The 23,890-nt window shown below is 41.7% G+C and overlaps 1 protein-coding gene and 2 long non-coding RNA genes across 3 annotated transcripts in view; 2 read left to right on the top strand and 1 right to left on the bottom strand.

Moving 5' to 3' along the window:
* LOC125721049 (H(+)/Cl(-) exchange transporter 7-like) overlaps positions 1-23,890 on the bottom strand; it is a 139,397-nt gene that overhangs the window by 53,977 nt on the left and 61,530 nt on the right. The window lies entirely within an intron of this gene.
* Positions 1,227-11,532, top strand: LOC125721053 (uncharacterized). The gene is made up of 3 exons (XR_007385666.1): positions 1,227-1,292; positions 1,461-1,808; positions 11,367-11,532. It is a non-coding gene; the product is annotated as an uncharacterized LOC125721053 (long non-coding RNA).
* On the top strand, positions 12,286-13,373 carry LOC125721054 (uncharacterized). The gene is made up of 3 exons (XR_007385667.1): positions 12,286-12,382; positions 12,870-12,916; positions 13,073-13,373. It is a non-coding gene; the product is annotated as an uncharacterized LOC125721054 (long non-coding RNA).

Raw genomic sequence — 23,890 nt, forward strand, 5'->3', positions numbered from 1 at the left:
TCTACATTCTGTCCTACATCTGCTCACCTGTTAGACCCACACTCAGTCTCCATCCTGATTTCTACCTACTACTCGGACTATCTCACCAAAACCAGTCCTGTGGCCTGTTCTATGAAGCGGGGTTACTGGCTTATTGGGGAAACTTGTCGGATTTCTTGATCGGGACCTTCAACTGCTCTGCCATAGAGAGCATCCTAACATGCTGCCTTACGGTCTGGTATGCGGGCTGCTGGTGGCCTCCTACCGCTCTGCCATAGAGAGCATCCTAACATACGGCCTTACGGTGTGGTATTCGGGCTGCTGGTGGCCTCTATGACTTTTTTTGTAGACAGTCCATCTGTGTGGTGCTGTTTGCACGAATTGTTTTGGGAAATGCACTTACAGTTTTGCAGATGTTAAGGGTGATTCCAGAAATGCATCAAAGCAACTGAGGAACTGCAATGTCACTGTACAGTTACTTATAATGGGCGCCAATGTAATGTGTAGAGTGGCAAATAAACTGATTCACCATTTACTCTCATGTACATCACTTAAAATGCTTGTTTTAAATGCAAATGTGTGAATGTAAATCTAAGCAGTAAAGCTACAATTTACATTCTGTTTGCATGGTGGAAAGAACATTTAATCTGCCTTTTAAGTGTGATTAGAAGATCTAATGCCTGTGTGCTTGTAATAAGATGGTCGCTGGTTCAAACCCAGCCACAGCACATCTCTGCGTCCTTGAGCGAGGCCCTTAACCCCCAGCTCACTGGGCATCACTATGGGTGGCTGCCCTTCGCAGACAACTTACTCTGTTTACTCTAAAAAAAAGAGAGCAAGTTGAGAGAGAAGTTAAGACAATTTCTCCACAGGGACCAATAAAGTATCAATTATTATTACTGTATGAGAGACTGTCTAATATCAGATAGATAACAGACTCATACTGTGCTGAGCTTGTCTGAGAGAGATGATTAGCAAATGCTCTCCCACAGTATCTCAGCACTCTGTACAAAGAACTTTATATGCTCAGTATCTGCTCCTGTTTATCTAATTGTTCTCATTTTAACTGGATGTTAAGGAGTAAATTAATAAACGTCATGTAAGTGCACATTAAAATGCTTTTTCACTGTTACTTAAGTTCCCATGTGAACAGCCAATCAGATCAGCCTGATGTGTGTCTCTCTGTTTCCTCTCTGTTTCCTGCCCTTTCATCCCGACCACGACCATGATCTCTCACTTAGCAGCAGAGCAGTTTATTCTAAACAGTGGAAGCACAAAAATGTTCAGACTCTTTGGTCTTCTCATTTTCATTAGTAAGGCCCTATAATATAAATTATTTTGGGATTTTAATATTTTCATTTATCTGTATGATGTGATCAGTGGAATTTGGCCATTTAATCTGCATCATAGTTAATAGTTATTTAGATTACTATTATATGTCTTATTTGATTATGATTTTTTTTGTTTTTCTGTTTTTGCAGACACTGCACTGACTACAGATGTTGTTCAGCCCAGTCACCTGATGAGGGTTCAGCTTGGAGACAGTGTGACCCTGACATGCTTCTGTCAAGGAGAAACAACTTTTGTTACTTTGTTTAAGCAAGCTGTTGGTCGGAAGCCCCAGCCCATGGCGAAAGCACTTCTCTACGTACCTGGTGAATTTTACAAGGAATATAAAAGCATAAAACGTTACTCCTTACTGAATGCAGAGGGGAGTTTTAACCTCACTATTTCTAACGTGGAGCCGTCAGATTCTGCAGTGTATTATTGTGCTGCTGTGTTTCTTCATGAGGTCACCTTCGGGAATGGAACCTTTGTCATAATCACAGGTAAATGAGATTCCAACTATTTTCATATTTGCTTTATTATAATGTCAGTAAGATTATTCCCTGCAAAATAATTTTGACAGTTTAGTTGTTTGTCAATATAAAATTAGCAAAGATACCTTATTGTCTGCTTTGTTCCATAAATGTTTTTCTAAACATCAAACAAAAATCATTCATTATTATTATTATTATTATTATTATTATACAATTTGTTGCATTTTGCTTGCTGTCAGCCAAAAGCCTAACCTTCTCTTTATACAGATGTTAATGTTACACATTGCAGCCTCTTTAAAACAAATAACATAAAAAAATGTTTGAGTTGTTATATACAGTATAGGACTGTGCAAAAATCTTAAGCAACAAAAGAAAATTATTTTTGACGTTATTTATCTGAGCAGTCAGTGTGTATTCACTCTGAAAAAAAAAATGCATGATTTAACATATGAACTAGGGATGTGCACCATTCAGAACTGATTTGAGAATGAAATTCTCAAATACGTATCCTAAAATTCAGGATTTTGAATACATATATGAACTTGAATTTCAGTTCATTTTGTTAATCTGAATTACATTTGAATTGTGGTTGAAAACAGGTTGTGGCATTGAAATTTATATTTGAATTTAAAGAAGAAGAACGAAAAAGGGTTTGGATTCAAATTCAAGTTCATATACGTACTGTAGGTGTAGCTTTTAACTAAAATATGAACTTTAATTTAAATATGAATTATACATAAACACATTAACATTGTTATACATCATTGTTATAAAAATGTCGTTTTGTAAAGAATGAAATAATGCAACATTTGAAGTGTCACCTAAAATAATAATTATACTGTCATTTTGTGCACCATGGTGGATCTGCTCATAGGAAGAGCTGAGTGTCTCTCCTTAAAAGTCAGTGTTGGCTGCAGTGACGGCAGTTTCTAACCTAAGAAACGTCCCTGTTGGGGAAAGCGCCCGGCGTTTCCACCCCAACTCCACATTTATGAGACACACACAGGTTACAGTTTTACTTGCAAGGGTACCCACACTCTCTGCAATGCAAACTACAGCAGAATGTGTTACAAAGGGTGGTTCCCCTTGTCTTCTTTATTTATAGTCAATGGGGGGCGCAAGAGAGGGAAGTGAGATTCTTATCTAAGTAGGCAGCTGTTAACCACCTACTTAGAGTACAATAGCTAAGAGTATGTGGCTAGAAGATAAGAAATAACGTATACATATATATTTACACTCATTGCTGATCATACAGAAATGATTAACAACTGTTTCTTCAACCTAACAGTCCCTCCTGTTTATCATGACAGTATGATCAGAAGCATCAACATTGTACAAGTTGCAAAAGCACTTTAGGTACAACCTTCATTTAGACCACATTGTCATTATCCTGGAAAACATTTAATTCCGGTTCTTCAGGTCCGAGCCCTGCACGGGTGCTTTCGGCTCGGCCGTCATTATGAATTATATGTCTTCTTCATCGCCATCGCTGGAAACAGGCTCTGTCTCTATAGTTTGGGTAAGGGAGAGAAACATTGTACTGCGTGTCCGAAAAGCAGCGTTAAGAGCTTGATTAATAAACATTTTCAAACATGGTATAACAGTAATAAAACAACAGAAAAATAAAATGAAAAACAAAAGAAAATATAAGTGAAACATTACTTTGATATCCTATACCTGCAGAAGATATTCATAGCTCTGCCATACACCGTAGGTCCTTCACTATGAGTGAGCATTACTGAACAAACATAGCAATTTGTCACATTTTTCGCTGTTACAGTATCATGTACATATCGGTACCAGTAGTTTTGCATAAATGGATGTGAGTGGTCAGCGGGCAACGGGCGTAGATGGAAGTCATCATGGGTCCATCGCCGTAGGTGCTGTAATGGAGCTGGTGAGAGCCAGGACAACCATACAAGTCCTACAACAAGAATGACCCCTAGAGTCACTTTACCACATCCCCACCCTATCAGGGCCATCCTAAATAGAGTGCAGCTCAGTTGTTTTCTTCACCGGGTTGAGACAACAGCACCCTATTGGTTACTGTGCCTTTGTAGCGGACTTCCACTGCTACTCTGTTGCTGAGGCCTCTGATAAGGGCTTGATGGGTTTACAGTGACTTTTGTGTATCCAGGAAGGTCGTTCTGCGATCTTTACTGCTGTTGGTGTTGTAAGGAGGACTTGATAAGGACCGTCCCACCGAGGTGTGCTCCAATCTTTCCGCAACAGGACCTTGACCAGGACCCAATCTCCCGGCTGCAAGTTATCCTGTTGAGTAGAAACAGAATTTACCGGCAGACTACTGGGGCTATGTTTTTGTTGTGATGTTAGTAGTTTACGCATCCAATCGGCCAGCGTATTTTCTCGGTCTGCTTTTTCTATGTCATTCATTTCAGTTGCTAGGGGAAATGGTCTACCATACACTATTTCAAAAGGTGTTAATCCTGCAGGAGTGGGAGTTATTCTCATCCATAATTTTACTAGAGACAAACATTCTGGCCACGGCCTTTTTGTCTCTTCCACTGTCTTTCTTAGCCTTGTTTTAATAGTGCCGTTGGTCCTTTCCACTAAGCCTGCGCTCTGAGGGTGATACGCACAATGATTCTTAAGCGTAAAACCTAATGCTTGTGAGCAAAGGGACATAGTCTGATTTACAAAATGAGTCCCATTGTCTGATCTTATAATATGAGGAATGCCATAGGTAGGGAAATAATGGCTTACCAAACATTTTGCAACGGTCATTGCATCACAATGCTTTACAGGGTATATTTCTACCCACTTAGAAAAGGTGTCTATAATAACTAGACAGTATTTCTTTCCTTGTGACCAAGATAATTCAATAAAATCCATATGTACAACTTGAAACGGATACTCAGCTGTGGGGAACTGGCCACGTTTTGGTCTGATGTTTCCTTGTGCATTGTGTTTACAACAAATTAAGCATGTCCTACAAAATTGTTTTGCATAATCAGAAAAATTTATAGCATAGAAATATTGTTGTATGATATGTACCATCCCTCCTGTTGAGACATGAGTATTTCCATGGCTCACCAAAGCAGCTGTTTTGTATAAATTTTTTGGTAGGATGGGCTTGTCATTCATATAGTAAACTTTCTCTCGTTGTATTGCTCCTCTTTTGATCCAACTTTGTACTTCTATTTTAGGAGCATGAATCTGTGCATCACATAGCACATCGCTATCTATAAAAAGAATGTCTGCCACTGATAAGGTAGGTTGTTTCAGTGCCGCTTCTTTGGCGGTTTTATCTGCAAAACTATTTCCTGCGGTTTCTGCAGAGTCATCAGTCTGGTGTGCTTTGCATTTGCACAGTGCAAAGTGAGTCGGTAAATGCACAACGTCTAATAATCTAAGTAGCAAATTTGTATGAGTAAGAGATGTGCCCTGTGATGTTCTAAAACCTCTATTTTTCCAGACTCTTGCATGGTGATGGACAGCTGCAAACACATATTGACTATCAGTGTAGATAGTAAGTGACTTGTTCTTGAACAGTTCACATGCCCTGATCACAGCATAGAGTTCAGCCGCTTGTGCTGAACAAGTAGAAGGGAGTGCATTGGCTTCTAACACTTCAGTAGATGTAACTACAGCATACCCAACTTTATTTTTTCCCATATCATTTTTTGATGCTGAGCCATCTACATAAACAACTTCTGATCCTGGTATAAAAGTTTGCAGAATATCTGCTCTTGGTTTTGTTTGTTCTTCTATTGTTGCTTTGCAAGAATGTGGCTCCCCATCCTCTGCGGTGGGGAGGAGCGTGCTAGGGTTCAATAGGCCACACCGCTGAAGTTCAATGTTAGGTTGTGAGAGCAAAAGTGACACTAAGGTAAGATGTCTTGTATGTGTTAAGAATGGAAGCGGTGTCTGCAACAAGATTAGAGACACAGAATGAGGAACTTTAAGTATGAGGGGGTGACAAAGTACCAATTCTGCTGATACCTTTACTGCTTCTGCAGCAGCTGCACATGCCTGTAAACACTGTGGAAAGCCAGCTGCTACTGCATCTAATCGTTTTGAATAGAATGCTAACGGTCTCTCTTTTGCTCCGAATGGCTGTGTTAATACTGCTTTCATATAACCTTGATTAGCATCTACACATAGGGTGAATGGTTGTTGATAATCTGGTAGAGCAAGGGTCACATTGGTTTGCAACATTCTTTTTAAATTTGTAAAAGCATTTTCTCCGTCCTCAGTCCATTGTATTTTGTCCTTTAGAGTCATCTCCTTCCCGTATATTAAATTTTGCAAAGGTTGAACTAGAAAAGCATAATCTGGTAACCATTCTCTACAATAATTGCAGAGCCCTAAAAAGGACATCATCTGTTGTTTAGTCTGTGGTTTAGGTGCTTCCTGTATAGCTTGTTTCCTTATCTCTAGCAGCGAGCGACCTTTTTGTGAAAGGTTATGCCCTAAATAGACAACTGTCTTTTTGCAATACTGCAACTTCTGTTTAGAAGCTTTATGTCCAGTATTGTATAAATGCTGAAGTACAGTTAGGGTAGTTTCTTTGCAATGTTGTTCTGAATCTGCTGCTATTAAGATATCATCCACGTATAGTAATACCTGACTATGTGATGGTATTTCACAGGTACTCATAGAGTATCTAAGGGCCATGGTATATACATGTGGACTTTCAGAAAATCCCTGAGGGAGTCTAGTATATGTATATTTTTTCCCTTTATAGGTAAATCCAAATAAATGTTGAGAATCAGGGTGCAATGGTACTGAGAAAAATGCATTACTAAGATCCACTACTGAGAAGTAGCTTTTATCAGGAGTCAATGAGTTGAGCAATAAGTGTGGGTTAGGCACGTCTGGTGCTGCATGTTGCACTATGTTATTAACCGGTCTTAAATCCTGCACCATGCGCCATTTCCCTGTATGTCCCTTCTGGACTGGAAAGATAGGAGTGTTGCAAGTGGCTTCAGGAGCCTCTCGCAATATTCCTGATGCTAACATGTCTTGCACTACAGGGGCTATACCTTTTTCTGCTTCAGGTTTTAATGGGTATTGCCTAACTACCGGACGGTGTTCTGATTTCACAATTACTTTGTAAGGTGGAAACCCCTTTACCAGCCCTACATCAGTGGGGGAGGACGACCACAACCCTTCTGGGAGGCGATCTAGATCTGGACATGATCCCTCCTCCAGGGTTGAAAAAATTTGTCAGGTTGGGTCCTTTAAGTGTGTGGTGGGAGTGGTTTGAACTCTCCATCCCAAAGGAAACCGCCACACATTGTGTTTCTCATCATAGCTCCAACAGGAGCCAGATACGGGTTGGTAGTCATTGTAACTGTGCATAGAATCTCGTAAGAACATCTCTACATCTCTCCACTGCATCTGGGGTGGTTTTGAAAGAGATACGTGTGGTGTTCTCTCTCTAAATACAGCCTGTTGCTTGTTAGATAAAATGACTGAGGCTGCTGAAAACCCAGTGGTGGGGTTAACATACATATGTTGTAAGGTAATACAAGTGTCTTGGAGGGCATGAAACGTTTTGTCATAGACATAATCTGGTCCAAGGGTGTCTTTGTACCACATAGTGACGTGTAAGGCATCGTCAGGCATGAACTGGGCCTGTCTAGGGGACTGCTTTTCTCTAGTTTTCCGCAATAATTCTCGTGTCTGTGCAGTTCCCCCTAGGTCCAGAGACCAGTAATATTGTGGTGTTGTGGTTCCTTGCACAACATAAGCTTCTTCATTTACGATTGCTTTCATGCCAGTGGCTGTGGCAACCACGCTAATGCCCATTTGTACCATAAGGTCTCGGCCTAACAAGTTAACAGGACAAGAAGGGCTTATTAACACCTGTGCTTGACATTCAAGTCCAGTTTCCTTATCTTTTACTGCAACTGGGTTTGTTAACTGATGTCTGTCTGTCTGACCTCCTGCCGTTTTTATATTTATGACTGATGAAGAATATGTGACTCCGGGAGGACTGGAGGTTAGGACAGTCCTACATGCTCCAGTGTCACACAGACATTCATATACTTTGCCGTTTATGACTAACTTCCGACTTGGCAAGGTTTCCCACTGCCTTTCTGCTAATAACTGACACACTGCTTGTAAATCTATTTCCTTATCTAAAAGGTCTTGTAAAGTGACCTCCGTTTCCTTTCTTAAAATCACCTCTGTTTTGCCTCGGATGGTGTCGGTAACAGGGGCCTCCGAGGGGGGTCATTGATCATTGTTTTCAATGGAGTTTGGGTTATATGGTTGTTTCCCTACTCTACAATTCCTAGCTAAGTGTCCAGGTTTCCTGCATGTCCAGCAAATGTTATCTTGCTGAGACGAATTCCTGTAATTGTTTCTGAAAACACCTCTCCCCCTTCCTCGGCCTCTTGACCTTCCTCTGAATCCTCCCCTCCCCGGAGGATTCATTTGCACTAGCGCTACTACTTCTGAGGCGCTGAATATTGTGTCTGTCTTTTCCTGTTTCTGCGCTTTCTGCGCGTGTTGAGCATATTATAGTGCTTGTTGGACTGAACCAGTATTCTGATGTACCCAATGTTTGTCAAGATATTTTCGCAATTCGGGCTTTAGGCCTGCGACAAAAGCTCGTTTTAGCTGTTGTTGGTACACTCCTACTGCCTCTTCATCAAATGGGATCCCTGAGTTTCCTCTAAATACAACTCTCATTCTATCCATAAAATCCTCAGGTTCCTCTCCATCTTTTTGTTTACATTGCGCTATTCGTCCATAGTCTGCGCGTCTTACGAAGGCTGTCTCTACCCTGTTTCGCAAGTCTCGTAATGCTTGTATGAGTTCCTGCGAGTCATGTGCTAAGACTTCATCATTATTACCATGTCCTGTGAAGTCTCCCGCTACACGTCCCCATTTATGGGTAAACAACTGTCTGAGACATCTATACATTTCCCTGCCGTTCAAATGAAAACTACTTTGTAATTCTAGGATGGCAGTCCAAAACTCGGGTACCCCTTCTTCAACCGGGGGTATTCCTTTTAAAGCCGCTGTTCTATCCTCAGCGGTCCAGGGTCTATATACTAACATAGTTTCGGGTCCTGCATTATTTGGGCCTCGATTTGGATTTGCCACTTCTACGAGTGGACACACCAAATCATTCTCCCAGTCTTCCTGTTCTGTGTCATTTTTTGGATGCCAGCGTACTTTACTTGTCTCCAGATCCTTTAACGGATACAGAGAAGGGTTAGACCCTCGGGTCATCATTCGAGATGATTCCCCTCCTCCTATTTGTCGTCTATTTACAGCTGGAACTGGTGCAGGCGCAATCATTGGAATTTGTGGGGGCAGTAAGGGAACTGGAGCGGCAGAAGATTTTGTTGCCGTCTCCTCATCTAGTGTAATTAAAGTCGCCTGTAATTTTTTCTCCTTATTTCCCTTTTTTTGCTGTCTTTTATTATCTCTTAATTTACTCTGTTCTAACCATGCATCAGAAAAAACATATTCTTTTTTTCTGTCTTTACCTTCTTTCTTATTGGTAGTCTGTAACATCTCCAGTTTTAAGTTTCCCTGTAATTTTAATATATCTGGAGTGTGGAGTTTTCCTTCAAACCCATGTTTTTTTCCTCCATCTCTGACTACTTATTTGTCCTGATCCTGGCTTATATCCTTCCATAAACTTCTCATCTCCCTCTAGTTCCATTTGTTTACTTTGATTCTTCCCCATTGTTACCTTTTAATGGATACACTACAAAAAATAAAAAATCCTAAAAGCAAGTCTCTGGCATGAGACCTCAGGAGGACACTAACACGGCCTTCTACTGCTCCCTATTAGAGCAGCGGTGTTAGTTTTCAGGGATGAAACCCGTCCTTGATCCTTCAGTCACCAGTATGTTGTTGCTTTTAGGGTGGATCGTGTAGGTTAATCTAAAACCTATAAAAACACATCCACATACAACACTGTATATATTTCCAACAACGCCTACTTTCTCTCCCGGTTAATTTCGGCTAACCTCAACCACATGCATGTCTTGGCCACCTACTTATTTAGGTGCCGTATCTCTCACTTGGCCACCTACTCACTTAGGTGCCATATCTCTCACCTGTATAGTGTGCTCTCTGATCCGTCACCGAGGTCCTTCAGACATCACCAGACGTCGAGCGCAGTTCTAACCACCGGCCTGATGACGAATTCACATCACAGGTCTTTCTTGCACCCGACTTCGAGTGGCTGTCGACAGACTTCGGTGTCGCTTCTCTCGGCGTACTGGAGACGTCTTCGGGGTTCCTCGGATCCGGCTCGAAGGACCAAATTCTATGTTGGGGAAAGCGCCCGGCGTTTCCACCCCAACTCCACATTTATGAGACACACACAGGTTACAGTTTTACTTGCAAGGGTACCCACACTCTCTGCAATGCAAACTACAGCAGAATGTGTTACAAAGGGTGGTTCCCCTTGTCTTCTTTATTTATAGTCAATGGGGGGCGCAAGAGAGGGAAGTGAGATTCTTATCTAAGTAGGCAGCTGTTAACCACCTACTTAGAGTACAATAGCTAAGAGTATGTGGCTAGAAGATAAGAAATAACGTATACATATATATTTACACTCATTGCTGATCATACAGAAATGATTAACAACTGTTTCTTCAACCTAACAGTCCCAAACACTTTTCCTGCATCAAAAGTCAAACTAGTCCCTATTCCTGCCATGAAAGGTTCACATAATGTCACCGATACCTGAACCAACCATGTTTATCAGAGGATGCCAACCCTTTGGCTGCAGCTTTCTCTGCACACGCTGAGAGAGTCTTCAGTGTAGCAGGAAAAGATTTCAGGCCAGAAGATTGCAAATTAAATCATGAAACCTTTGAAGATATTATGCTGAATAAATGTAATAATAATGAAAAATTAGCAATGTGTATTGGAATAAAGCATAATTGTATTTGCCATGACGTTTTGCTTTTCGCTGTAGTGCTATGGTTGAACGGAAAAACTTACTTTTGTGTGCATAAGAAAATAAATAGGAGGAACTACGAAACCAAGTAATTCCTTTTACTATGTATACTTTTTCTTTAATGTTAAAAGATAGACAAACTAGTAATGGGCAAACAGCTCTTCGGCTCTTGAATTAAATTATGCAGGTACTACAGCAAAATGCTCAAAAATACCAAAACACATCAAGAGCTAAATATGCAAAAACAATAAATACCTTCCTGTGGAAAAGGGGCAACATAAACCAAATGTAAAGTCACGAAAATCATGAAAATATAAAGTACACTTTACACACTTCATTTCTTTGAATTGAAATTAATTATATTCATCTACCTTCATACATTAATACAAGACATTATATGATTATAATGTTTGTTATTATCATATAATTTTTATTTAGGTATTATGTAGGTGCAGTTAATGTATAGTGTTACCTGATATATACTAATAAGCAGTAATACAATAAAAAGAGAGAAGAATGTCAGCTGTTCTCCAAGAAGTTACTGATTTCTTGGATGGCTAGAAGAACATCGATTCAGTTCCCAAAAATCTGTAAGAACAATTTTTGAGGATCTGTATTTTCCATTGTTATTCTCAAAGGGCTGTCATCATGACTATTTTGCTTTTCAGGTAAAGACTCCAACAGCAGGACTGTGGTACAGCAGCCTGTGTCTGACACATTGCAGCCAGGAGACTCTGTGAGCCTGCAGTGTACGATAGAGACTGGGAGCTGTGCAGGAGAACACAGTGTTTACTGGTTCAGACATGGATCAGGAGAATCCCTTCCTGGAGTCATTTACAGCCCTGGAAACAGCAGTGATGAGTGTGAGAAGAGCCCTGAGGCTGGATCTCCTACACGGAGCTGCGTCTACAGCCTCCCCAAGGGGAACCTCAGCCTCTCCGATGCTGGGACTTACTACTGCGCTGTGGCCATGTGTGGGGAGATGCTGTTTGGGAACGGCACATAGCTGGATATAGATGGTAACACCCAGTGTGGGGAGATGCTGTTTGGGAACGGCACACAGCTGGATATAGATGGTAGCACCCAGTGTGGAGAGTATATCTGCTTCAAAGTTTTATTTAGCTTATTCTGCTATTAAGACATTTATTTCTTTTTTTAATGTAATGAATTTTCTAATTTAAGTGCTTAAATTAAATTACACAGATGTTAATTTAATAATTATCCATCCATCCATCCATTTTCCAAACCGCTTATCCTATTGGGTCGCGGGGGGTCCGGAGCCTAATTTAATAATTATTTCAAATATTAATATCCATCCATCCATCCATTTTCCAAACCGCTTATCCTATTGGGTCGCGGGGGGTCCGGAGCCTAATTTAATAATTATTTCAAATATTAATATAAATTGTTAAAATACAAAATACTAGAAGTTCATGTTAAAAATGGACTATTTACAAAACAACTGCTGTAATGTGTTATCGATTTGATCTTTAACTAATGTAATGTAAGCAAATGGGAAATGTGTCTCTATATCATTATGCTGAAATCTATCTCTTTGTTACAGGCTTTCAGAAGCTGCTGGATCCTCTTCACTCTGGCTTGCTGATAGTTTTATCTTGCAGCATTATTCTGAACGTTGCTCTCATTTGTATAAGATGTAAACTGACCTGTACACACTGTGCAGGTACGCTGCCCGGCTTTATGCACTCAGAAGGACAAAATGTAGATTTTAACAAATTATAGAAATATAAAATTGTTTTATGATAGATAACATTTTCATATTAAAACCACTCTTGCAGGTAATACAGTTTTAAAATCCATTATTAAATCTCACCTTATTTATATAAACCTTTTTGTACTGTAAGATTTACATTTTTGTATTATATCTTTCATATTTTGCAAAATCTATTGAAATATACATGTTGCAATAAGTTGCATATCAATAACTTTTATTACCAAGATCTCCTTTATAGCAATTTTATTATATATGATATATGAGAACAAATGACACGTATCCAAACATGCACACTTAAATTGACAGAAGTCATTTTTACTTTCATTTTTGAGACAAAAAGGATGTTGATTGCTTGAAAATTCGGAATGTTATCTGACCACGGTATGATACCGTGCGAAATTAAATAATATATTGATGTGTTATATATTTTAAACAGATGAAAAGAACAGTGATATATCAAAAGTGGAATGGTCACGCAAGCAAGTATGTAATAAATATTTCAAATTACAAATCGTCAGTAAAACAAATGAACCTCAGACTGATTTCCATCCTGGGATCAGCATTTTAAGTGCTATTTGTGAAAATAGGTAATAGCAAACCGATTTGATCCATCCAATTCTGCCATCTTTGTCTCCACAGTGCCATGACGAGGACACACTGAATTACGCTGCCCTGAACCTTAAGAAGCCAAAACCCAGGAGACAGAAGAAAGACGGGAATAATGACACTCTGTATTCTGACCTCCGCTACAGAGATTATGAATAAAGATGCTTCTCATTCATGTCAGTCACACAGAGTGTTCAGGGTGTAGCTTTAATAATGTTCAGAGGAGGGCAGGGGAGCCAGTGCTTCTGAGACTGAATCACGGGATTTTACGGAGCACCGGTGCTGAGTTTGGTGTCAGTGTGTTTGGGGCGCATTTTTACTGGAAGTGCAAATGTTCAAGCCAGACTGGGGGCTGAGGGAGGGGGAGAGGGGAGCCACAGAGATTATTTCTTCATGGCATGGGGGGGAATAAGCGGCTTTAATGTTGTGGAAAGGCTGAGTTGCTGCAATCAGTTCTTTGATGTCACACATGCTTACTTGTCTCCCTTGTGTACCATGCTGAATGGTTTGGGGCAAACGCACAGGGACTGATCGATTATATTAAACAGATGAAAGAAACTGAATGAAAATTTCAAGTGTTCTTAAATTACGTTTTTCATTTAATTGTGTGTTCTGGATGTATTTTTGAGTATATACATGTACCTGTATATGTACCTGTATATATACCTGTGTCGTTAATAACGATGTGGATAATTAAGAAAGAGGAGTTTTGTTTCTTGCTCCCTGTCTTGTTACTTGGCTCACAAACATACACACACATAGACACACACACAAACATACACAGACACACAAACACACACACACATAGACACACACACACACAAACACACATGCACACATGCACACACACACACTGCTACGGCTCTGTAAGAACACTACCATGCTCTTTTGTGTGAGTGGGGTGGGGGGTGTTAAATAAGATGAAAATGACAATGGCTGTACTTTTGTTATGTCAGTTGTGTTTCTATAGTCATTGTATCATATTCCACAAGCTTTTTATTCTACAAGATGTACAAGCCAGTCAGTGTATTCAGTGGGGTGTTCAGGAGTCATTAGGTTCTGAAAAATGTCTTGCATTTAAAACATAATGTACTTTTGAATACTTAAGTATTTTTAGATGCAAATACTCCAGTACTTTAACTGAAGTAAAAAATTAACTGAAAAACTTTGAGTATTATTTGACGAGGAGTATCTATACTTAACTCAAGTAGTGAAGTTGTGTACTTTGTCCACCTCTGTCCAAAAGTGACATACAGCTGTAAGCTGTTTGGGTTTGTTTGTCTGCTGAGTGCTTCTCTGCAGTGCTGCAGATGTTTCCACTGGTTAGATGCAGCTCAGGAAGACTGACCCACTGACTGCACTGTGCTGGACTCACTTTGCAAAGAGTAAAAACCACACAGACAGAACAATATCTGCTTCTTGTAAGACCCTGTTTCCTCTCTACCTCACCCAGGTCACGCTTTCAAGTATTCAGCCTAAGTTATTTTATCCAAACAAGCCACCATTATTATTCATGCAGCTGGACATTTGACTGGAGCACATGATTGCTACATATCACTACTGTACATGGAACGGAATGTACAGTTTTCACAACAGAACTTTAGAAAAGCAAAATTCTCATCAGTCCACATCTCTAACCACCACACATCCTAGGGCTCCCATTTATAATGGTACATTTTTGTTTTATTCACATTCTTTTTCATCACACAGATAAACACCATCCATTAATCTTACAGCATGTATCCTGGTCAGGGTGATGGGGACGACACCACCTATATCGAGTGTGATTTAAGGCCAAGACCTTAAAAGGGAGAGTCAAGACTGAGGCTTGTTACAAGAGCAGTGGGGCACAAAACAACAAACAACATCATTATGAATGTAAAATAAATGGATGTATATATAAATATAGGGTAATAATAGAAACAAAAAATAAGAATATATTACATACAGAGGAATATTATAGGAATATTAAAATTAACTTATACACAATCCTTAACTTATACACAATCCTATTGCATGTAACATTATTGCTCATGTGCCAGATATTAGCCTCCCAAAGGAAGCTGCCACACAGGGCATAATGCACTGGCTCAATGCAACACTGCACATCAGTGAATAAGGAGGAACAATATTGCAGATCAGCAGCAGATAGAAACTGTATCAGAAGACAGTGAACAGGGGAAAAGTTCAATGAGCAGAGTGCAGATTATAAAGCCTGACTGCTGTGGGGCCCAATGACCTGCGGTACCGTTCTGTCACACGCCGGGTGTCTGAGTCTCTTACTGAAGGAGCTGCCCTTACGGGCCTCCATAGTCTGCTGGGGGGGTGAGAGGTGTCACATAAAATTGATGACAGCCTTGTTATCAGCCTGCTCTCATAAGAACATAAGAACATAAGAACTATACAAACGAGAGGAGGCCATTCGGCCCATCAAGCTCGCTTGGGGAGAACTAAACTAATAGCTCAGAGTCGTTAAAATCTTATCTAGCTCTGATTTAAAGGAACCCAAGGATTCAGCTTGCACTACATTATCAGGAAGGCTATTCCATACTCTGACTACACGCTGCGTAAAGAAGTGCTTCCTTAAATCCAGCTTGAAATGTTCTCCCGCTAATTTCCACCTATGGCCACGAGTTCGTGTATTTAAACTAATGCTGAAGTAACTATTTGGTTGAACAGCATCCAAACCTGTTAGAATCTTATATACCTGGATCATGTCCCCCCTCAATCTCCTTTGCTTGAGACTGAACAGATTTAGCTCAAGTAACCGTTCCTCGTATGACATTCCTCTAAGACCAGGAATCATTTTTGTGGCCCTACGCTGCACCTTTTCTAAGGCCACAATGTCCTTTTTAAGATATGGTGACCAAACCTGCACACAATATTCTAGGTGAGGTCTCACCAAGGAATTGTATAATCTTAGCATTACCTCCCTTGACTTAAACTCCACACACCTGGAGATATACCCCAACATCCTATTGGCCTTTTTTATTGCTTCCCCACACTGGCGAGAATGGGACATGGAAGCATCAACATACACACCAAGGTCTTTCTCATGATCATCCATCTACTCTACAGTGCCAAGGGACGCTCCTCCCTGATGATGAGAGGAGTCTAAGCATGTGGACATTTGGGATAATGTGAGTTCAGAACTGGATGGTCAGCTGTACGACTTCCAGTCTGTAGGCAGACTCATCACCTTCAGTTATGATGGCAAACACAGTAGTATCACCTGCAAAATTCAGGATCTTCACTGGAGCAGCAGTGATTTGTGTAGAAATTGAAGAGAAGAGGGAGAGCACAGAGCCTGGAGGAGCTCAGTGCTGAGGGTCAGCGTGTCTGATGTGTGCTGTAAGCATACAGATGTCCTGCATTTGTGGAACATTTTGTTTGTGCTGCTGTTTATATGTGTTGTTGACGCTGCAGTCAGTAATTTTCCACTAGCAGTCTCACCTCTGCATTTTACAGGAAGACTGACCGACTGAGAGCAGGGTGTTTGTGTCTCTCTTCTCAGTGAGCGAAAACCACACAACCATCAGGTCCTCAGCTCAGGCCCACTGCTTCACTAGAAAAACCACAAAGGGTATTTTTATCTAAAAGTGGGTGAGCAAGTGAGATGTTATTGACAGCATGAATTTGTCTACTAACATTTTAAATTCAAACCTAAAAAGCAGTATGTCCAGGATGTCAGTAATTACATTTAGTCAGTATGAACAATTTGGGTGCAATAATATAGAATAATGTAGAATTTTGCATAATTCAGTTAATACCAGTAAGATACCGATCATTAACACTATAAGGTCATGTTGCTGAATCTCATTGTTAAAGTTAAATGAATCTACGCATTTTTATACACACAAGACTGTGCTTAGTTCATCTTTCAGTCAAAATCACACAGTGAGGCAAATCTGACCATCTTAATTGTTTTTGCTTGTGTGGAATGGCATCCCATGCAGGCCTGTGCTCTGTGCTTCCTGGGACAGGTCCCACCCTCTCCAGACCCCGATGAGAATTAGTAGTCGCTGGATAAAAGATTGACAAAAGATAAAAATACAAAAGTCATTCTTGCTGTCTAACCTCTGATTACTGCATGACATTTCTGATTTCTGATAACTGATAAGTAGAAAATATGTTTAGTCTCTTGCTTGGTGGTAAGAAAAAAGGAGAACCACAAAGAGCACAGTCATTTTCAAGGTTATTTCTCACTGGTCAGTGTGAAAGGCTGCGTCATTAATATAACGCCGGGCTCAGCACAGTGACTGCACCTGCGCTGCACTGTAGAACACAAGCCAGGCTGCAGACCATCAGCCCTGAAAGTTAAAACAGGACTCGTATGTGTGTCATGTGGTGTTTAATAAAAATTTACAGGACAGAACATAGTGGATTCAGTTTCCTTTGCTCTTACACTCCCAGTCCAAAGTGTGGCCACGACTGCTGTCAATGCATCTGTCTCTTTTTTCACCTTAATTTTTCACCTGTGTTATTCACCTTAATATCAAAAGGCTCCAAAGCAGTACAGTAATGCAGAACAAATATTGTAACTAACAAGGAAGTGGGGAGGTAATGGACAGAAGTGTTGGTTTTTGGTAACTCCACTCCTCTGACCTCCACTGTAATTTTAGGTTCCTTGGAACAATATTGTAAACCAGTCATCACACACCTAGGGGTTAAAGTCGACACCAACCTTAAGTTTGACACTCAGATAAGGTTAGTTGTCAAGTCAAGCTTTTTACAATTGAGGCAGTTGGCCAAAATAAAGCCAATTCTTTCTAGGCAGCACTTTGAGACAGTAATCCACTCTTTTGTCACTACTAGTTTGGACCACTGTAACGCCCTCTATGTTGGGGTTAGAGGCTCCACTATTGTTCACCTCCAGAAGGTTCAAAATGCTGCCGCACATGGAAATATGAGCATGTCTCCCCCATTTTAGCCTCACTCCACTGGCTGCCCGTACATTTTAGGATTCATTTTAAAATTCTGTTATTTGCTTTTAAAGCCCTCAGTGGTCTTGCTCCATCTGACCTCTGTGAGCTGCTTCACCCTTACACCCCCACCCGCTCTCTCAGGTCAGCTGATCAGCTGTTCCTGACGGTTCCTAAGACTCAGCGTGAGCTTAGAGGGGATCGAGCCTTTGCAGTCGCAGCTCCTAAAATGTGGAATGACTTGCCTTTTCACATTAGAGAGGAATCCCCTCTGTCCGTTTTTAAATCTCTTCTAATCTCTTCTCCTTCACCTTTGACACATTGTGAGATGTTAATTTTAATAGTAAATCTTATTTTAATCTTAGCCTTTTCTTTATTAATTAATTGATTTTTTTAAATTTTTATTAATGGCCTTTTACTCACATTGAATGTTTTGGTTTTTATTAAATTTCTTTTACTTCGTTTTTAAGTGTGTGAATGTTTTTATTTATTCCTTTGTGCAGCACTTTGGTCCATAAGGTTGTTTAAAGTGCTTTTCAAATAAAGAGCTGGATTGGATTACATTGGAAGATGGCTCAACAAATCTCTTTCACAGAATGTAAAATTCGACAGAGGGCGCAAGGTGACATTCTGTCAGGGGCCCAGAATTTTTAGCTACACCTCTGTGTTACTGTGTTTTTTTTGTTCTAGCCATCAATAACTCTGGAGTTGCTATATCGCCACCTGGTGGTGAAAAGATCAGACAAAAATATGTACACATGTTACCAACAGTTTGAAATTGAAGTGCAGAGTTAACAGGTTTAATTAATCGTCCCCACGGATGCCAGTCATGAAATTTGAGAATTGCAAATTAAAACACAGGAAAAAATCAGGAACACTACAAGATAAAATATTTAGCAAACACTCAATGTGCATCCAGGGTGACAAGGGACAACTGGAGGATGATATGACAATCTGACAGTGACATTCACAGCACTTTATATGTTGCCAAAAACAGAAAAGGGGATTAAAATCAAGAATCAGAAATCATGTATGAGGGTGGGGCTGCTTGGTGGTGCAGTGATTAGCACTGTTACCTCCCACCACTGGGACTCAGGTTCGAGTCTCCGCCTGGGTCACATGTGTGGGGAGTTTGCATGTTCTCTCTTGCTAAATTGGCCGTAGGAGTGCATGTGTGTGTGAATGGTGTGTGAATGTGCCTTGCAATGAGCTGCCCCCCCGTCCTGGGTTGTTCCCTGCCTCGTGCACAGATCCTTCCAGGATAGGCTCTGGACCCCCCGCGACCCAGTAGCATAAGCGGTTTAGACAATGGATGGATGTATGAGGGTGAGTCACAATGACGACAGCTGCTCTGTTGACTTGGTCCCAGGAGTCGTCAGCGTTGGTCTGCCGGGGCCCCCGTCCTGTCTGTGGAAGCACCCGTCTTGTTGGCTGTTCTCTCTGCCTGGGCCCCCTCTCCTGCTGCCTCACGTTTGGGTTGAAGTGGCTCCCCAGTGCTTCTGTAAAGCTCTTTGTGTATCTTAGAAAAGGGCTGTATAAATGTAACATTCATTCATTTATTCAAGGTCCCAGCCAGAAGAGTGCAGTACTACACTGTCCCCCACAGCCTGAATCAGCTGGATGTTATAGGATTAAGACACTTCCTGCATTAGGCCATTTACCCTCAGTGTATTTCCATACCCTGACAGGATGGATGACAATACTATGGCCCTAATTTTCAATACACAGTTTTCACAGGAGTCTCACCCTCATCCACATTCTCTGCATTCCTTATCTCATGCTTCTTTGCCACCCGCATCTCCTCTGCCTGCTTTGTCTCATTTTCCCACAATTGAAACACCGTCCAATTTGTCTCTGTTTTAGTTCTACCACATTAGTCCCTGAGCAACCAGTCTGATCCCGTTCCTCTAATTTCAGATGCATCTGGCTTATCTGATTGGGACTGAAGCTGCTGTTACTAGGAAAACCACATTCGTCCCACTGGGGCAGGTCTGACACCGCGTCCTTCCCATATGTCTCCCATAATTGTTGTACAGAATTTCAGCTGGAGTTCTTTCCCAGAAGCAAGTAATTTCACTTTAGCACCTGTTCAGTAAAAGTCAAGTAGGTCTTTAATGTTATTTTTAACTTTACACAGTTGAGTATAGTACAGTTACAAAAGAAACTGTTTCCCTCGGACCAAGGTGCTACTTAAATTAACAGAAGACTAACACATACCAACCTAGCAACATACTGTATGGTGCATAATGAGCAAAAACTGTGCAAACATTGCAGGACAGTGCAAAAAGAGAGGACAACTGACACCAACGAGCACAAACAGCACAGTAAACCCAGTACTGAGAAGGCGCAGTTTGGTTGTCCAATGAGGTAGCAATAAAAATAAATAAAAGTAACTGTAAACATGGCGACAATAAGATAAAAAATAGTAGTTAAATAATAAAGTGTGTTAATGAGTGTATGTGTGTGTGGTATCAGATTAGTCCCTGAGAGTTCAGTAGTCTGACGGCATGGGGGATAAAGCTGTTTGAGTCTGGCTGTGAAGGCCCGAATGCTCCGGGACCTATTTCCAGAAGGCAGGAGGGTGAAACGATAATGTGAGGGGTGGGTGGGGTCATCCACAATGGTGGTGGCTTTGCGGATGCAGTGTGTGGTGTGAATATCTGTGATGGAGGGGAGAGATATGTTAGGGTTATCTTCTTCTGAAGATGCGCTGGAAACAAACCAGTCTCTGAACACAGAACAACACAGACAGCTGTGATGACGTTTTACTTGCTGCAAGGTGTAGGGAATCCACTTGCAGAGTCTCCGCAGTTTCAGCAAAATGATGGTTTATTGAACAGCAAAAATAATACAATGTAATACAGTGTAGAGACACACCGGGTACTGAAAGGCAGCTCAGATACAAATTGAAGACAGTTCTTCACCCCCCTTTATACCCAAAAAGGCCCTCCCCACCAAGGTGTTGTGTGTAGGTGTTGTGAGTGAATTTACATATAAAGAGTGACCCCCTGGAGTGTGAGGATCCTGAGACAGGGACGGGACAGGACAGGGTGGAGACTTTTATGATCATTGTAATTCAATTCTTATCACCTTATCTTATCCTTATCACCATAGTGGTGCCAACTGGAACCCCCATTCTCTCCCTGGCTTCCCCCATGATCATAAATTCCTAACATTGTCTGCATTCAAATGATCAACCAAGAACCTTGGGACATTTTTACCACTTTTCCTTACAAAGGGAAGCCCGGTCCTGACCTCGAGGTGTCAGCCTCTCAGTCGAACTCAGCCAACTTCGAAAGAGTAACTCCCCTCGCAGTGTCTTTTATTGAGGTACACAAACAGGATATGCAACTGACATTGAACATTGTTTGTCACCATATATGGGGTGGAAATATTCAAGCGACAGTTCTTGAGACGTGTTATTGCTCAATTAAGATCAAGCTGCGGCAGGGTGTTGTTTCTAAGCGTCTAGCAAAATGATGATAAAAAAAGTACATATTTCTCTAACACGATACTCCCAATGATTTTCTCACCTGTCATCACTATCTGTTGTAGGGACTTGTGATCTGAGGCGACACAGTTCTCAAAGCAGACCGTGATGCAGCTGCTCAGGGTGCTTTCAACAGTTCCCCAATAGAGTGTGAGAATGGGAGATGGGCTTTTCTGAGCTTCCGTGGAGAGTAGAGGTGCTGCTGTGCTTTCCTTACTATGGAGCTGATGTTGAAGGACCTGGTGAGATTCTCCGCCAGATGGACAACAAGGAATCTGGTACTCTCTACGATCTCCACAGATGAGCCATCGATGTGCAGCAGAGAGTGGTCACTCTGTGTTTTGTGTTCTTCTAACGTCAACAACCATCTCTTTGGTCAACATTCAGAGACAGGTTGTTGGCTCTGCAGCAGTCCGATAGTCATCACACTTCCTCTTTGTATGCTGAGTCACCGTTTTTATTGATGAGACCCACAACAGTCTTGTCATCTGCCTGATGTTGATGATGGAATTCGAAATGTGCATTGCTGCTCAGTTGTGAGTCATCGGAGTTAACAGCAGTGGGCTGAGCATAAAGTCCTGGGTTCCTGCTACAGCGTCTGAGCAGTTGCCTTCGTCGCCCATAGCTCCTGCGCAGCCCGAGCAGCCGCCTCCGCTGCCCCCTGCGGCCCCAGAGCCCGAGCAGCCGCCGCCTGCTTTGCCCGTAGCTCCTGAGCAGCCGCCTCCGCTGCCCCCTGCGGCCCCAGAGCCCACGCCCGAGGCGCTCCCTCCGCCTCAAATGACTGTGCCCCCTGGGGCTCTTGTTCCTGGCCCCACTCCTGTCCCTGACCCAGCTCCAGACTTTCCTGCCCTAGTCCCCGAGGAGGTCCCGGACAGTCTGACCACCGTGTGTGCCACGCCCCCTGATTATCCACGTGTGCTTCCCTGATCGTACCCAGCTGTGTCCGATTATTTTCAATCAGTCCTGTCTATTTGAGTTCATGTCTTACTAGAGTTCAGTGTCCGTCATTGAAGTCCGTCTGCGTGAGATGTTTCCTGCACCCCGTGTTCCTAATAAATCCCCGTATCCTGCCTGCCTTGCCTGTTTCCTGCCCGTCCGCCGCTCCCGTTAAATGGCGATCGTGACACAAGGCACACGCACATCAAGTACCAATGCAGCAAATACAGATGAACAATTTAGGAGGAATACTAGTCAAAGGAAGGAAGAAAAGCAGCCCACCCTATCTCATGGTCACGGACACAAACATCAGGGAGTGTTATGAAGAAGACATCACACTTAACACCATTGGTTTTATGCAGTGAATTACACCAGAGAGAGTTTTTACATTCTAGCTGTGTTACGTAACATTCCTCAGCCTTCAGGTTTTTTCCACACAATGCACGACATGCAGGGGTGCCAAACAAAACAGCGGAACTGCAGTGTAGCCAATTATTTGTTTCAGTAGTTTTAAGAAAACTAGAACATAAAATGTTTGTTTTACTTAGTCCACAAAAGAGTTTTTACCTATCTTAGTGTATTTTACATCACATACACTCTCGGTCCGTTGTGGAGTCCATCCCACTGTAGTTGGAGAATGCTGCCATCAGTCGCTTGGTGTAGCACTCGCAGGATTTACCAGGCTCCTGTTTAAACTGATGCATCATGCCCCAGTCCATGCGCAGGAGGACCAGTCTCTGAAGGGCTGTCGCATGGTGAGGCCTGTTCTGCCTGGGGTCCAGCAGGTCACTGGCAATGTCCTTCAACTCACAGTGGGCTTGCGTTCATAGTGGGGTACCGCAGGGTTCGATTTTAGGACCACTATTGTTCCTAATTTACATAAATGATATGGATACCAATATATACAGTAAACTGGTGAAATTTGCAGATGACACCAAGGTGGGTGGTGTAGCAGATACTGAATTAGTGGCTCAGCAGCTACAGCGGGATCTTGATTTAATTAGTGACTGGGCCGATACCTGGCAGATGAAATTTAACGTCGATAAATATAAGGTACTCCATCTAGGGAGCAGAAATATAAAGTACAGGTATTTCATGGGTGTCACTGAAATAAAGGTAGCTGATCATGAGAAAGACCTTGGTGTGTATGTTGATGCTTCCATGTCCCATTCTCGCCAGTGTGGGGAAGCAATAAAAAAGGCCAATAGGATGTTGGGGTATATCTCCAGGTGTGTGGAGTTTAAGTCAAGGGAGGTAATGCTAAGATTATACAATTCCTTGGTGAGACCTCACCTAGAATATTGTGTGCAGGTTTGGTCACCATATCTTAAAAAGGACATTGTGGCCTTAGAAAAGGTGCAGCGTAGGGCCACAAAAATGATTCCTGGTCTTAGAGGAATGTCATACGAGGAACGGTTACTTGAGCTAAATCTGTTCAGTCTCAAGCAAAGGAGATTGAGGGGGGACATGATCCAGGTATATAAGATTCTAACAGGTTTGGAT

This window comes from Brienomyrus brachyistius, unplaced genomic scaffold (assembly GCF_023856365.1).
Source record: "Brienomyrus brachyistius isolate T26 unplaced genomic scaffold, BBRACH_0.4 scaffold27, whole genome shotgun sequence".
In the NCBI taxonomy this organism is placed as follows: Eukaryota; Metazoa; Chordata; class Actinopteri; order Osteoglossiformes; family Mormyridae; genus Brienomyrus; species Brienomyrus brachyistius.